At 43.4% G+C, this 15637-nt stretch overlaps 1 protein-coding gene across 1 annotated transcript in view; it reads left to right on the top strand.

Annotated features, from left to right (window-relative positions):
* The window catches only part of FSTL4 (follistatin like 4), an 816966-nt gene that overhangs the window by 55300 nt on the left and 746029 nt on the right, over positions 1-15637 (top strand). Inside the window, exon 3 of the mRNA XM_045028515.1 lies at positions 9428-9574. The gene's annotated coding sequence lies outside the window, so the exon portion shown is untranslated. The remainder of the gene's footprint in view (positions 1-9427; positions 9575-15637) is intronic.

Here is a 15637-nt window from a genome sequence, read left to right as displayed (position 1 = left end):
CTAAGTGCTGTTATGATGGATAGAAGAGAATAGATATTGTTCAGTGAAGAGGCTCCGAATGGACATCTTGGTTAAAATTGCAAGATTTCTTAAAGCACAGCAAGTGTGAAGAATTGAATATCTGGGAACTGCAGGGCTTGACTGGGCTTTCCTAGCTGGTGCTAACAGGTGAACACACCAGTTCATACAGTGATTTACCCCCCCCCCACGCCACTCCATTTCAGGCCTCTGTATATTAGGCCCTATATACTGTGTGACAAGCTGGGCCTAAATTCTGCAGCAAAATGGAGATTCTAGCAGAGATGGTCAAGTAGCAGCCAGAGAAGAGTGAGTTAGGAGAATCACTTCAACCCTCCTTCGGTTTCATGGAGGATTTTGAACAAGAGGCTTCTGAAATTCCTGGTCCCTCTCAGAGCCCCTCCAGCATAACACTGGGAGAATACTTGGTGTCCCGTGAGGGACATTCTCCCTTTTCTCTTCAACCTGGATAAAACTTGCTCCCCTTTAAACCCAAATGGATTTTCAAGCCTGACTTCCGTATTTATCTATCTGGGATGATGATGCACCTCAAAAAAACCTGATCTAAATACATACATGGCCGCATACTCTGCACTCAGTTCAGTTGCTATGCTCTGTCCAGACAGCATAGAAATCCCCTAATGTTGTAGGAGTGGTAAAAAACTGCCACTATTTACAGGGGCGGCTCTAGGAATTTGGCCGCCCCAAGCACGGTGGCACGCCGCAGTGGGCGCGCTGCCGGTCGCTGGTCCCGCGGCTCTGGGGGACCTCTTGCAGACGTGCCTGTGGAGGGTGCGCTGGTCCCGCGGCTCCGGTGGACCGTCCGCAGGCATGACTGCGGGAGGTCCGCCGGAGCCGCCTGCCGGCAAAATGCCGCCCCAAGCACGCGCTTGGTGCGCTGGGGTCTGGAGCCGGCCCTGACTATTTATGCCACCTGCTTTGCCAGGCCCCCATGGTGAGGGTTCTAGGTCTGGGCTGAGGTGGAAGCATGTGGGTGCTGTGACAATCCCCAGCCCGCAAAATGCTGCCTAGAATCACTCTTGCTGGCATAATTTATATCAACCCTTAGGTTGCTTTTAAGTTATCTTTGGGTCCAGTCAGCCCTAGGATTGGGGGAACAATGGCGTAGAGATACTCTTCCTGCCAAACTGCCATTCTGGAGTAAATGCAGCTTGGCTGGCCTGTGGCATTTAGTCAGTGTGGTACAGATTCAAAAGCTGTCCCATAATGATTAGGCTGAAATAGTGAACATGTGTAAAATGAAACTGTGGGCCTAGGAAGTAGTGGTATTTCCCCGGAAGACTGGCAGTGCTGTCGGGTTTCTATGAGTCAGTTTTTAAGTAGACACAAGAACATCTCCACCATGCCTTTTTAAAACATGGAAGGGAAAACAAACCTGTTTTATGTAAATAATGCTGAGGTTAGGACACAGTGACGGACGACAGGACATATGAAGTGAAGCCTGACACTGTTCTTCAGTCGCTCCATCCTGTGCCTGACTTCGACACTGTTTTTGTACCTCATGTGCCAGCCATGAAGGACAGCGTTAACCCTAATGTTACTTTCCGTGGCTGTTGTGGGTGAGTGTCACAACCTTAAACGGCTGCTTCTTCTATTTAATAGCTGCTGAGGCGCAGATGAAGTCACTTTGATTTTTGACAGATGTTAGATGACTGGGTAAACAAAACTTAATACTGTATCATCTAGAAATATCTTTTTGTGATTGCCTGACTTAGAATTCTGAGGGGATGCAGATACAACTGCTTTGTAATTATCTGTTTTAGATTAATGTAATCGTTATAAAAATACTTCCTTGGATTGGATGATTATCACTTGTATTAATATTTACAATAATATTTTTTGCTGGTAACTTTTTGTCACTACAGGAAACTAGATGCAAATTAACTGTAAAGAATGTAACATAATGAAATAAGACACACACTCTAAAGAACTAATGAATAAAGTGGCTTGAAGGCACAAAATGTTTCCCTTCAAAAACAAACATGCAGATAAATGAGATAAATAATTTGGAAGCATTAAACTGATAAAAGGAAAGAAATACCACATTGTAGGATAAATTATTTAGTGTCAAAGTAGTAATTGCATTCTTTCTTTTCTTAACAAAGACATAAAGTTAACCAAGTGTGTAATTATTGCATGGTAAATTTCCTCCAAACTTACATAACAGTGCATCAAAATGTTTTGACCATCCTCATCAGGTTTTTAGCAAATGTACTGAACTAAAACAAACCACAAGTTGTGCAGTATTTATCTCATGCGCCTTCTGTTTTCTGCAGCAAGGTGTGCCTCTGAAGCCAAGAAAGGATTCTACTAGTAATTAAAGTTCTCTGCAAACTAATAGGCCTTGACTCAGCAAAACCCTTTAGTACATGCTTAAGTCCATCTGAGGTACCATGGCTTGGGTTACACAGGAGATCGCACTTGATGATTTAATGGCCCCTTCTGGCCTCAGAATCTATGGACATATTCAGATGGCTTTCAGGTGCTTTTTGTTTTTGATTTTAAATTCTGTTCAGCATTTTCTACACTCCTGCATATTTTATTTTTCATACAAATCTCTAGCCCCTTGCTAATTGCAGAATCCCTTCTGACTATTCATTTCTATTCTGATGCTTTTTTCCCTCCTGAAGCTGCCTCCTTCCAGTGGGGCACTGTAATTAGTGATTTCACCCAGAAAATAAAGCTGAAGGAAAAAAGGCCAGATAGCCAAAGGTATTTAGGCACCTAAAGATGCCAAAAAGCACCTAGTGGGATTTTCAAGAGTGCTAGGTGCCTATTTTGTAGGCACCTAAATATCTTTGAAAATCTGGCCTAAATTGCTATTTCCATTCTTTAGTTCAGAAAAAATGGCTGACATATTTTGAAGACTTGGGTCTTCACCTAGCAAAGTTCTCACTTGTGGCTACTGGTATGCGTAAAGTTTGCATGTGTTTGAGTCAGGGCATCAAATACCTGCTGATGGCTCATGTTTGAAAACTGTTCATATTCTATGCCGCTGCAATTCTGCTTTTGTGGCAATTTTTTCTCTTTCCTTGTTTCTGGTTACAAGGGGCAATGTCATGAAAACAGGATCTCTTGTTTTCAAGAGAATTCATGTTCTTTGTTCTCAACCTGAAGTCAGAATAATTCCGTGTGCATTCATTGCCAGAGATCCAGATGTGGTAATAGCAAACAAAGGGCTTCACCTCGAGAGCAAACAGCAGGTTTGATTTAAAAAAAAAATAAATCAAAATTCCCCTTTAAAATGAAAAAAGTGAATAAAAGCAAAACAGGCAACAGCTTTTTCTGTGGTCCTAATACACCGCACACTCCCGTTGATTTCAGTGGGAGCTGTTTCCCAATATCGTGGCTTTTAACCTGCAGTGGAGCATCTTAAGCTCTTTTAAAGTCATGTTTTATGAGTAAATTTAGTTTTGTATCTTCTGAGCTCTTTATGGCCCAGGCTTGCACTAGGATCTGCTCATGCATCCCAGTGGGGGATTGGAGCGATGATGAGTTACACCAGCTAGGAATCTGCCCTTGGCTATGTGAAGGGCCCTTAAAGCTGCACCTGTTTAAGGTCTCTTTACAACACCAGGGTACTTTAAAGGGCCTTGTTGTAAATGAGAATCTGGCCCAATACATTTAATACATACACTTTGTACTTGAAATCTTTATTCAGGCTCCTCTCATTTTCCCCATGCACACATTCAAGTTGAAAGGATTATATTTGCAAATGTTCATAATTAAGCATTTCACTTGATTCACCTGAAAACAGAGTGTAATGGCTTTTTATTTCTGCTAAAAGAAAAGGAAAAATGAGTTGGGGCAGCAAGGAATGCTGGGATAGAAATGACCTGGGTAAGTCTAGCTTTCTTGGCTCTGTGTAGAAGGGACAAGGGATGAGAGAACACCTGGTAGAGGGGTCTCCACCCAGGAAAGCTGGGAAGCCGTACAGAAGGGGCTGAGGGAAAAGGGGAGAAGACTTTGAGGCAGACAGGATATAGAAGGCGTCCAGGCACAATACATGCTACCCATTAGTTTGTCATTGTTTTCTTGTCCTCTCCCAGGAGATTGTATTGTGCCTGGACGCCTTCTACGTGGAACTGAGGCCTGAATGGGCATCTGAGGATTGTTTGGGACTTTTGGAGAGCGTGGAAGAAAGTCCCCTCGTCATTCCTGGCAATAACCGAGGGGAAAGATTATTGAACTGCTTAGCCCAAGGAGGCTACATGTCTCTTGGCATTCATCCTGTGCAGAGTCTCATCAAACTTTCAGACCACAGCTGTATTTTATTTTTAAAGTAAGCATCAGGTGTTCCAGCCCATAATTGTCATACTGCTGTGTCTGACAGCAGCTAGTACCAGGTACAAGTGCGAAAAAGGGGGTGGGGGGAAATCCCTGCAATGGAAAATTTTATGAAATAACTGTTCACGGGGAAGCCTCTTCCTAACTCTCTTGTCCGCTAGTGACGCTTGGAATGTGTTTAGCCTCTGAAAACAAAGGGTGTGAAGGTACTTCCTCATTGGTAGATATTGCAACATTCCAGTAGTCATTGACATGCATTCCTGGTAGTCAAAGCAATTTAGCAAGTATCTGAACTCCTCTTAGAATATAAAAGACCTGAGAGAGGTCTCAGTACATTACAAAGACTTTCCCTGACATCAGTTTGTTTAATTTAAAAATGCAAATCTCCAGTAGATGGTTAAATGTGCTCATCTTTAATTACTGGGATTACTCCCAATCTTTTTTTTTTTAATCCAGTCTTTTGAGATCTAAACCCATGCTGTATGTGCTGGGGTCTGCCCGCCTATCATAGGAAAGTGTGGCTATGTAGAGTATAACATTTAGAAATGTGCGTAATCCTTTCATACGGCTACAGCAAGGTGGTTTGGAGAAGCGTAGAATGAGGAGGATAAAACAATCTCCTTTGGCACCTGCTTAGGATCAGATTTTCTGCAAGCCAAAGAGCTTCTAATTTTAATATCTGTTTCCTGTTTTCCTTAGATACTGAGGGAAACTTTGAAAACCACAAAGGGCAGTTGAGCATATTGAAGGGTCAATACTCTGTGAACCTGGTACAGAACCAAAGTGTGTATCTTCTACCTGCAAACATAAGCCCTGTCTATACTTGAGAAATTCAGCAGAACTTTCCCCCTGCTGCATGCGCTGATTGTAAGAATGCTGAGAGCCCTGGTATGGTCCGGCTGCTGTTGGCTTTTTCAGCATTGTGTTCATTAGACTTCCTCTGAGCAGGCTTAGGTGCCATGGTGCTGCAGATGCGTGCAGCAGCTAAGACCTTGTCGGTTTCCAGTGCTGCTGAAAAGGTGCTAGCAACAGTGGGGAATTTTTAGCAAAGTGTAATTCTTTCACCTCCCACAAAATGACAGTGTTTCAGAAAATAGCAGCTATGTCTGAATGAACAGACGGCCTAGCATGTAGTTTTTGTCTGACTGTCTGTCATAGTGTTTTCATAAAGGCTGAACATCAACATGCTATGCTGCAGTCCAGAGACTAGGGGGATGCAGTGAAGACTAGTGATCCTTTATGCTCCGAGGATATCGGACTCTGGCTGGTAGGGCGCCACGTAGCTCAAAGGGTCAGTGGTTTGGTGCCACAGGGCACTATATCTTGCAATATGTAACTTGGAAATGCACCTGCGTTCCTTCTGTCCAAGGGAGCAGCAGCACAATGCAGTGCTGCTGAGATCAATGTGTTTCGGATAAGGAAGTGTGAAACCCATTGAGGAGTTGGGTATCTGTCAGTCACTGAACTTGCTTGTTTGTTACAAAACAGAATCCTTGGGCCTGATTCTCCACTTCTTTGTACAGCTGTTTACATTGGTGCAAAGCTGTTGTAAATGGCTAACCAGTCAGAACGGTAGCATTAAATTACTTCTCCAGATGTAAGGCAGTGGGGAATCAGGCCTGCTCCGTTCAAATCAGAATCTTAGGGCTTGGCTACACTTACAAATTTGCAGCGCTGCAGCAGGGTGTGAAAACACACCCTCTCCAGCACTGCAAATTGCGGCACTGCAAAGCGCCAGTGTGGTCAAAGCCCCAGCGCTGGGAGCGCTGTACGTTATCCCAGCGCTGTACGTTATTCCCCACAGGGAGGTGGAGTACGGACAGCGCTGGGAGAGCTCTCTCCCAGCGCTGGCGCTTTGACTACACTTAGCACTGCAGCGCTTTGAAGCGCTAAGTGTAGCCACAGCCTAAGCTTTCTCTCGGTTGCCAAAGATAATCACTATAATTGCTGGCTGTGCAGCTAATGATACTGATAACTAGAGAGATGCAACAGCTATGAAATTCACAGGACTGCCCCGGGGGGGCGGGCAAGTGGGGCAATTTGCCCCGGCCCCACAAGAGTTTTTCGGGGCCCTTGGAGCAGGGTCCTTCACTCCCTCCGGGGGCCCTGGAAAACTCTTGTGGGGCCCGGGCCCCCAGAGCTTCTTTGCTCCCGGTCTTCGCTGGCCGGGGGTCCTTCCTCTCTGGGACAGAAGGACCCGCCGCCGCCGAATTACCGCCGAAGTGCAGCCGGGTCTTTGGCGGTAATTGGGCGGTGGGGGGGGGGTGTGTCCTTCCATTCTGGGACCCGCCGCCGCTGAAGTGCCCCGAAGACCCGCGGTGGGGGCTGCACTTCAGCGGCGGTCCCGCTTTGGCGGTAATTCGGCGGCGGGGGATCCCCGCCGTGGGTCTTTGGGGCACTTTGGCGGCGGGTCCTGGAACGGAAGGACCCCCCGCCGCCGACTTACCACTGAAGCGGGGGCCCCCTGCTGCCAAAGACCCCGGGCCCCCGGAATCCTCTGGGCGGCCCTGGAAATTCAGGTCCCAGGTTCTATCCTGGATTTTGAATCCTCGTACTTTCCGCAGGTGATTGGACCTGGGGCTCTAGTACAGGCTTCTCTCTCATAACAAGGAGATCTCTGTATTCCTTACTGACTGTGCTACAAAAGCAGCAGCTGGTCTGGTAAATCTCCCATCCAAGCAGTTCTGGAACGATAGTGTTTTGTGAAGGGGGAGGCGGGGGTGGAATCTGAGCAAATGTTAGCTTCAGATAAACTTTCCTGAATTCAAACTGAGACATCTATAGGGTGACCAGATGTCCTGATTTTTATAGGGACAGTCCCGATTTTTGGGTCTTTTTCTTATATAGGCTCCTATTATCCCCTACCCCTGTCCCGATTGTTCACATTTGCTGTCTGGTCATCCTAGACATCTATAACATAAGCTAAATGGAAAAAACATTTACAGAGGCATGGCTCCATCTCCTTGATCTTCCCAAGATGGTGGTGGTTGCATTGCTCTCTAGTCTGTGATTTGTACTGGTCATTTCATTTGTATTAATGCTTCAGGCTAATTCCTTCTGAGTAGCAGGAACTGGTGGGGGTTTAAGGAGCAGTGCAACCTGTGAAGTGTGGAATGGAAGGAAAGGGAGCAAGCAAGCGAGAGGGCTTTCCTTTTGGGGTTGTGTGTGTGGCTTAATATTTATATACTACCATTAATCAGTAAATCAAATTGCTTGAGCAATCTTAAATAGGCTTCAAAACACATGGGTGTTCATACCCATGTTAGATCCATTTCAGAGGTAGGGAAACTGAGGCATTAGGGCCTAATTATGATTTACACACTGACTTAGATCAGGAATAACTCAGCTGAGCTCTATGAAGTTATACTGTTGTAAAATAAGTGAGTCTAGAATCAAATGTAAATCCCTTTGAATATAGACTACACAAATACTTAGAATAGAAATGCTTTTGAATCTGTTCCCAAATACAATCATACAGCTTTTAATTACTTTAGTAAAGCATGAACAAATGTTTATAGTTGTAAATACAGTATATTCCTGATGATAAATGGATCTTTACATTGAGAGAAACAATGCTGGGTTTGCCAGGGTTTATTTAGTTTCATTCACTTACTTTTTTGTTAAAAGATATTTTTAGAATATTTACAGCAATAACATTTACTCATGACTTTGGTGACTGGATTTCCATGATGCATGGGCAAATATATGTATGAAGGATGAAACAAGGAAAAAAAAGTTTTTAGATCAAAATGGGACACGGTAATTTAGTGCTACTAAAATCGGGGGGGGAAAAAGCCATCAAATATCTTTTTTTTTTTTTTTTTTTTTTAAAATGGCATCAAATCAGTAACTGTAAAATGAAAACACAAGAAAATCTGAATTGTATTGTAGTAATACCTAGTAGCCCCAAGTTATTGACCGGGTCCCCATGTTGCTAGGTACCGTTCAAACACAGAATTGCAAGATGGTCCCTGCCCCAAAGAGATTAGAATCTAAGTATAAGACGAGACAACAGGTGGCCATAGAGCTAAAGATGGGAGAGCACAAGAAAACAATGACAAACTAATGGTTAGCATGAGAGGCAGTGGCCTCAGCATATCACCTGCCTGTCCACGGTCCGGTATTCTCTGATCTAAACCATACAACCAAAAGTAATTCTCATCAGGGATGAGATGGGGTAGGCTTTTAAAAGCTTATGTTAACAGGTGTATTTATCAGTGACTTATGCAGAATGGATGTAGAATTGTTGGTAAGACTTTATTTCATAAGGATTCAAATATTTGGGACCAAGATCTAAAAAATGTAAGAGCCTACGGTTAGGCTCCTACATTTATATTTAAATTCCTGAGGGCGGATCTACACTACTGTTTAAGTCGATCTAACTTCCGCCACTCAGGGGTGTGTGAAAGACACCCCCCCCCACCCACGAGTGACACAAGTTACAGAGACCTAAGCACTGCCCACATGGGTGCTATGTCGGTGGGAGACATTCTCCTGCCAAAATAGCTTCTGCCTCTAGTGGAGTGGAGTAATTATGCCGATGGGAGAGTGCTCTTCATCAGATGCAGTACGGTGGTGCAGCTGCACCATTGTAGCAATTTAGTATAGACTTGCCCTTTAACGAGGTCACAGTCTTGCACTGGGAGTTGCTCAGGGAAATAGATCCCTGTGCCTGCATGAAACCCCAAAGATTTCTGAGTGCAGAACTGAGTCCTAGTGTCGAGCACTATGCAGTTCCCATTGAAGTCAGGGGGAGCTGCAGGTTACTTCAGCACCTATGAAATTCAGGTCACTTGTTTAGGAACCTACATATCCGGAGCCCAAAACTAGGCTTTTGATCTTGATGTTCTGTTAAGAAAAAAAATTGTTACCCTTAACATGGAGCCTGATTTTTAATGGGAGTTTTAGAGCTGTTTAAATGCCATGTTCTGGTAGATTCATTAACACCCCCCTTTCCAATCCCTCCATCATGGGTGGTAATTTCAATCTTCTGTATTAGAAACAGCAGGGGAGAGGTTAATTTCTTCAAGATATCTAGGCTACCTGGATTGATTGATTTTTCACCTCTTCACAACTCTCACTTTCACGTCTCTTGTTTTAGGTACTGAAAACCTCTTTCAGTTCTGCTCAGAGCATAATAAACCTTCTAGTCTGACTGGAATCTTGCCAAAGAATTGTATATCCCTACAAACTTCTCTTCCCATTGTGTATCGGAACAATTGAAATGAGACTGAAAGAAATCAAACTGGTTAGACTTGCAACTCAGGAATTTATGCTTCAGATATTGGTTTCGCAGGTATCACCTCTTGTGCATTGCAGAAGTAATGCACTCATGCTGTGGACCAAATTCTAATCTGAGTAGATTCTGACCCAAAATGTTAATGTCACCAATGTGCAAATCTAAAACAGAATAAACAATGGAGACTGGCATATTGTTCTAAGTCAGGTGACTGAATTGCTTTGTCATCAAGATCAGTTGGCCACTCACTGTATGAGAGGGATTAGAGGTTCAATTGCCAAACTTTTCTTATTGACCTCAGAGGTGACATTTACATAAGGATTATTTGTCCTCGAAGCATTTTCTAAAATTATTATGCACCGAGGTTCAGATCTTTAAAGATATTTAGGCATTGCTGTGCTCAGCATTGCAATGTTTAACTGATTTAGGAGACGGTATCTCATTTTCAAAAGTGGTTTAGGCGCTTAGGACCCTAAATTCTATTGACTTTGAAAATGACTCCTTTTTGAAAATGAGATCTAGGCTCCTAAATTAGTTAGGCATGGCAAGGCTTAGCACAGCAATGCCTAAATACCTTTTGAAAAATGTGGACCTCAGTGATATTGACAGTGTCATTGTCAGATGTACATGGAATGTGTTTTTTCACCTTTTTGTGGGGCAGGAAAAATCTTTCATTTTAGTTCTTCCTTATGTCCCATGTGTGCTGCATGTGATCACAAAATGGGGCTTAATTAGGCCTGGTCTACACTTAAGTTAGGTCAGTATAGCTAAGGCGGTCAGAGGTATGAAAAGTTCACACCTCTTCGCTCTGTAGCCTTGCCAGCCTAATAGCAGCACAGCTGTACCGCTGTAAGGTCTCCTGTGTAGCTGCTCTATGCTGGTGGGACAGAGCTGTCCTGCCACCCCAATGGGGAGTGTTATCTATGTTGGTAGGAGAGCCTCTCCTGCCAACATAGCGCTGACCACACCAGCACTTTTGCCGGTGAAACTTAAGTTGGTTGGGTGTTTTTTCATACCCCTGAGTGACAAAAGTGGTAGTGTAGATGCAGCTAAGTTGACAAAATACCATTGCTTGGGGTACTGAAGTTCCTGCAGTGATGGGAAACTTCTTCTGTTGCTGTAGAAAGCATCCGCATTGTGGTGCTACAACAGCAATAGCTATGGTGCTGTGTCCGCATGCCTGTAGTGTAGACACGTCCTTAGAAAAGACATTTTTCTTAAGTCTCTAGAAAGAGTGGCGTGCCCTCAGGGTATAAGCAGCCCCTTGAATATCCATTTTGATACAGTGAAGCTTCTTGCATGGTGTTTTGTTGGTTGCACATAATGTTCTTTGTTAGAGAGCTTTAAGGATGGAATTCTGTGAAAGGAAAACCTGCAACACGCTCTCAAGCTGATGCAGCTTGGACTACATCTACACTTCCTGCCAAAATGGCACATCTGCAGTGGTACGCGTAGTGCTTCAGTGTAGACATTTACCACAGGTGCAGGAGGGGATCTCCCATTGCTGTAAGTAATCCACCTCTTGGAGAGGCCTAGCACTGTCTACACAGGGGGTTAAATTGGCTTGACTCTGTCTCTCAGGTGTGGATTTTTCACAACGTTGAGATGTGTAGCTAAACTGCTGTGACTCTTTGGTGTAAACCAGCCCTTAGATGAGTTATTTGAGAACTGTTTTCTCTCTCTTCCAGACTCTTAATTACATTGAATCCCATGGGCCTGACCTTAGTCTCTCTTACATAAATGTAACTTCATAGACTTCCGTGGTGAGTTTATTCTTGTGAGAAACCAGAATCAGGCCCCGTGAAGTTATGTTCAGGATAACATTGAGAAGATAATGCAGGGAAAAAGATTCACAAGTGTTTATTTGGGAAATATATTGAAACTTGGACGTATTTCTGAATATTTGAAAATTATACCTGCTGAGCAGTTTAGACAGGCCATAATATCATCCAGATTTTGGATCTGTGTTTTGGGTCCAGAGTTTGTCCCAAACCCAAAGTGGAGTGGTGTTTGCATTTTGGTGTCAATTCAGTCTATTACTGAGAATGTAAAAGTCACATCCAGGCTGTGGTCTAGATTTTGACCCCGTCCCGAAAGGATCAGAGTATTGGCTTGTAGTCCAGGTTAAAGCTTTGAAGCTGAATACAGAAAATGGAAAACAAAAGGAAACTAGAAATTTGTATCCCATATGACATCAACCATGATATTCTTCCCTGCAGACTAATATTAACACAGACATGATTTAAAAAAAATCTTACTCACTGCACAGTTTCAGCTGAAAGCTAATTATTAGGATTGGTTATTTGTCATTGTTCAAGGGGTAGTGTGGATGGCAGAGAAGAGGAGGGATGATTTGTGCTTTACTTTGCCAGCGTTTACTGTGCCATTGAAGCAAAAAGATGACTAAGAGGGATTTATGGACCAGTTTGACCAATGAGGCCTCTCAAGACACAGGCTACTATTTGACAAACCAGTCTTGTGGGGGTTGGGGGAGAGGGGAAGTAGTCCCAAATGCAACAAGTGTAAGCTGTAATAATACTTAGCTCTTACATAGCATTTTTCACCATTAGATCTCAAAGTGCTTTACAAAGGAGGTAAACATTGTCACCATTTTACCAGTGAGGAAACTGAGGCACAGAGAGGTGAAGTGACATGTCTAAGTTCACCCAACAGGCCAGGAGCAACCCATACATTTGGTCCCTTCTTTGCAGATGGCAATCTTAATTGTGGAATGTTACTTCAGGGAGGAACTTCTTGCATAAACAAAGGCTGTGATCCTGCTCCCATTAAAGTCAAGGGAAACAGGCTTCTGATACTGTCTTACATGACTACCTCATAAGCAAACTAGGGAAATATAGCTTAGATGAACCTACTATCAGATGGATGCACAACTGGTGGGGAAAAAATCATACTCCGTGTATTATTAGTGGTTCAGTCAAGCTGGAAGGGCATATTGAGTGGGGTCCTGCAAGGGTCAGTTCTGGGTTTGGTTCTGTTCACTATCTTAAGTGATTTGCATAATGGCCTAGAGAATATACTTATAAAGTTTATGGACTATCCCAAACTGGGAGGTTTCGTCACATGCTTTTGAGGACAGGGTTAGAATTCAAACTGATATTAACAAACTGGAGAAATGTTCTCAAACAGGAGGATGGCATGGATTGCACCCTCAGCAAGTCTGCACATGACACTAAACTGGGAGGAGTGGTAGATACGCTGGAGGGTGGGGATAGGATACAGAGGGATCTAGACAAATTAGAGGATTGGGCCAAAAGAAATCTGATGAGGTTCAACAAGGACAAGTGCAGAGTCCTGCACTTAGGACGGAAGAGTCCCATGCACTGCTACAGACTAGGGACCGAGTGGCCAGGCAGCAGTTCTGCAGAAAAGGACCTAGGGTTTACGTTGGACGAGAAGCTGGATATGAGTCAACAGCGTGCCCTTGTTGCCAAGAAGGCTAACAGCATTTTGGGCTGTATAAGTAGGAGCATTGCCAGCACATCGAGGGATGTGATCATTCCTTTCTATTTGGCATTGGTGAGGCCTCATCTGGAGTACTGTGTACTATTTTGGGCCCCACGCTACAAGAAGGATGTGGAAAAATTGGAAAGAGTCCAGTGGAGGGCAACAAAAATGATTAGGGGGCTGGAGCACATGACTTATGAGGAGAGGCTGAGGGAACTGGGATTATTATTTAGTCTGCAGAAGAGAAGAATGCGGGGGGATTTGATAGCTGCTTTCAACCACCTGAAAGGGGGTTCCAAAGAGGATGGATCTAGACTGTTCTCAGATGACAGAACAAGGAGTAATGGTCTCAAGTTGCAGTGGGGGAGGTTTAGGTTGGATATTAGGAAAAACTTTTTCACTAGGAGGGTGGTGAAGCACTGGAATGGGTTACATAGGGAGGTGGTGGAATCTCCTTCCTTAGATGTTTTTAAGGTCAGGCTTGACAAATCCCTGTCTGGGTTGATTTAGTGGGGGATTGGTCCTGCTTTGAGCAGGGGATTGGACTAGATGACCTCCTGAGGTCCCTTCCAACCCTGATGGTCTTTGATTCTATGAAATTCCATAAGGACAAATGCAAAGTACTACACTTAAGAAGGCATAATCAATTGCACAAATACCAAATGGGAAATGACTGCCTAGGAAGGAATACTGCAGAAAAGGATCTGGGATTTATGGTGGATTACAAAGCAAATGAGTCAACAATGTAATATTGTTGTGGGCGGGACCCCAAAAATCCTAAACATTGTCCTGGAATGTATTAACAAGAGTGTTTTGTGAGCAGGAAATGAAGTAATTCTTCCACACTAGTCAGCACTGACTGGGCCTCAGCTAGAGTACCGTGTCTAGTTCTGCACACCAGACTTTGGGAAAGATGTGAACAAATTGGAGAAAATCCAGAGGAGAGCGACAAAAATGATTAAAGGTCTAGAAAACATGACCAATGAGGAAAGACCAGAAAATCTGTGTTTGCACAGTCAGGAGAAGAGAACTGGGGTGGGAGAGGAAGTCTTCAAGTACATAAAAGATTGTTATAAAGAGAAGGGAGATAAATTGTTCTCTTTAACCACTGAGGATAGGACAAGAAGTAATTGGCTTAAATTATAGCAAGGGAGATTTAGGGTAGACATTAGGAAAAACTTGTCAGGGTAGTTAAGCATTGGAACAAATTATCTAGGGAGGTTGTGGAATTTACATCATTTGGAGGTTTTTAAGAGCAGGTTAGACAAACATGTCAGGGAGGGTCTAGATAGTCTTGCCTGTGTGCAGGGGACTGGATTAGATGACCTGCTGAGGTCTCTTCCAGTCCTACATTTCTATGATTTGATTATTTTATTCTCATCGATTTTTCAGTGGCACAGGATTGGCCTCTTTGTTGTCTCCATATTTTGCTACTAACATTAACTTGAGACACTATATTTCATTTTCTCCCCCCCCCCGCTTCTTTCATTTTTTGTTTTAGCTTCTGGATATCTTTATCTGGACTTGTATTCTTGTGATTCTTTCTACAATACAAACATCAGATTCTTCATTGTAAAGAACCTGTTCACTGTCGAGTAGACTAATCTCATTCACTTGTTTGCCTGCCTGCCTCTCAGCTTTGTTGATCGCCTCTGTCCCAGTGGCTCAGTACTCTTTTAACCATTTCTATGAACTCATTTTTTCTCCATACTTCATAGTTTATCCTACATGCCCTGTAACCGTTGCTGAAAAATGTGTACAAGTTACGCTTACTACCATTAGGCCACTCATCATGCTTCCCCCCCCCCTATTTGTGTTGGAATTAGGAAAAACTGATCAGTCAACTTTGTAAAATTAGGAGATAGGATTTTTCTGCACATGCTCAATTATGCATGTAAAAAGCATTGTGAATAATTTGCACACGCAATTACCATGATTGATATAAGCATGGTAATGGCTCATGCAAGTGACCAGGTGGACATATCCAATCAGAATAGTTGGCAGGTGAAAATAAGCACATTTTTTACATGCAACTGTAGGTATGTAATTTTGATGATACGGGCTAAGAGATGCACTGAGGACTTAAGATACTGAGTTTGTTCCTTGTTCCAGTACTGATGTTTCTCTTTCTCCCTGAGCTGTTGCCTTCATATATCACTCAGCTCAGGAATGTCACCGGAGAATTAAAAGAACCTGATTTTTTGGAGGCTGTAGGATTGTCACCACCTATAAGCAATGTCATCAGACTGTACAGTTTGAAAAGGTGACAGGTTCACAAAGAGGGGCATCAGTGGAAGCTTACAAACTAAGGACCAGACTATTAAGGAAATTCACAGGCAATTTATATACACTGAGATTAGCTGATATTTGAAGGGTTTGCAGCCATGGAAGCAGTGACCATTGATGTATTCAGTAAAGAACTTAATCAGTGCAAAGCAGAAAACATTATAGGATGCACATTTTAGAGTGATACAATAAGTGAACAGACCCGAATGGGTCACATGACTGCCTTGTATTAATGGAACTTTCACATAAGAGTGGCTGCTCTGACTAGACTTGTGAGTTTTGGGTTTTCATCAACAAGCTTTTCTCTCTAGGTTGCTTCAT

Source organism: Mauremys mutica, chromosome 8, assembly GCF_020497125.1.
Source record: "Mauremys mutica isolate MM-2020 ecotype Southern chromosome 8, ASM2049712v1, whole genome shotgun sequence".
NCBI classification, from domain to species: Eukaryota; Metazoa; Chordata; order Testudines; family Geoemydidae; genus Mauremys; species Mauremys mutica.
Note: the sequence above shows the minus strand (reverse complement) of the source record. Positions and strands in the feature narration are given on the sequence as shown.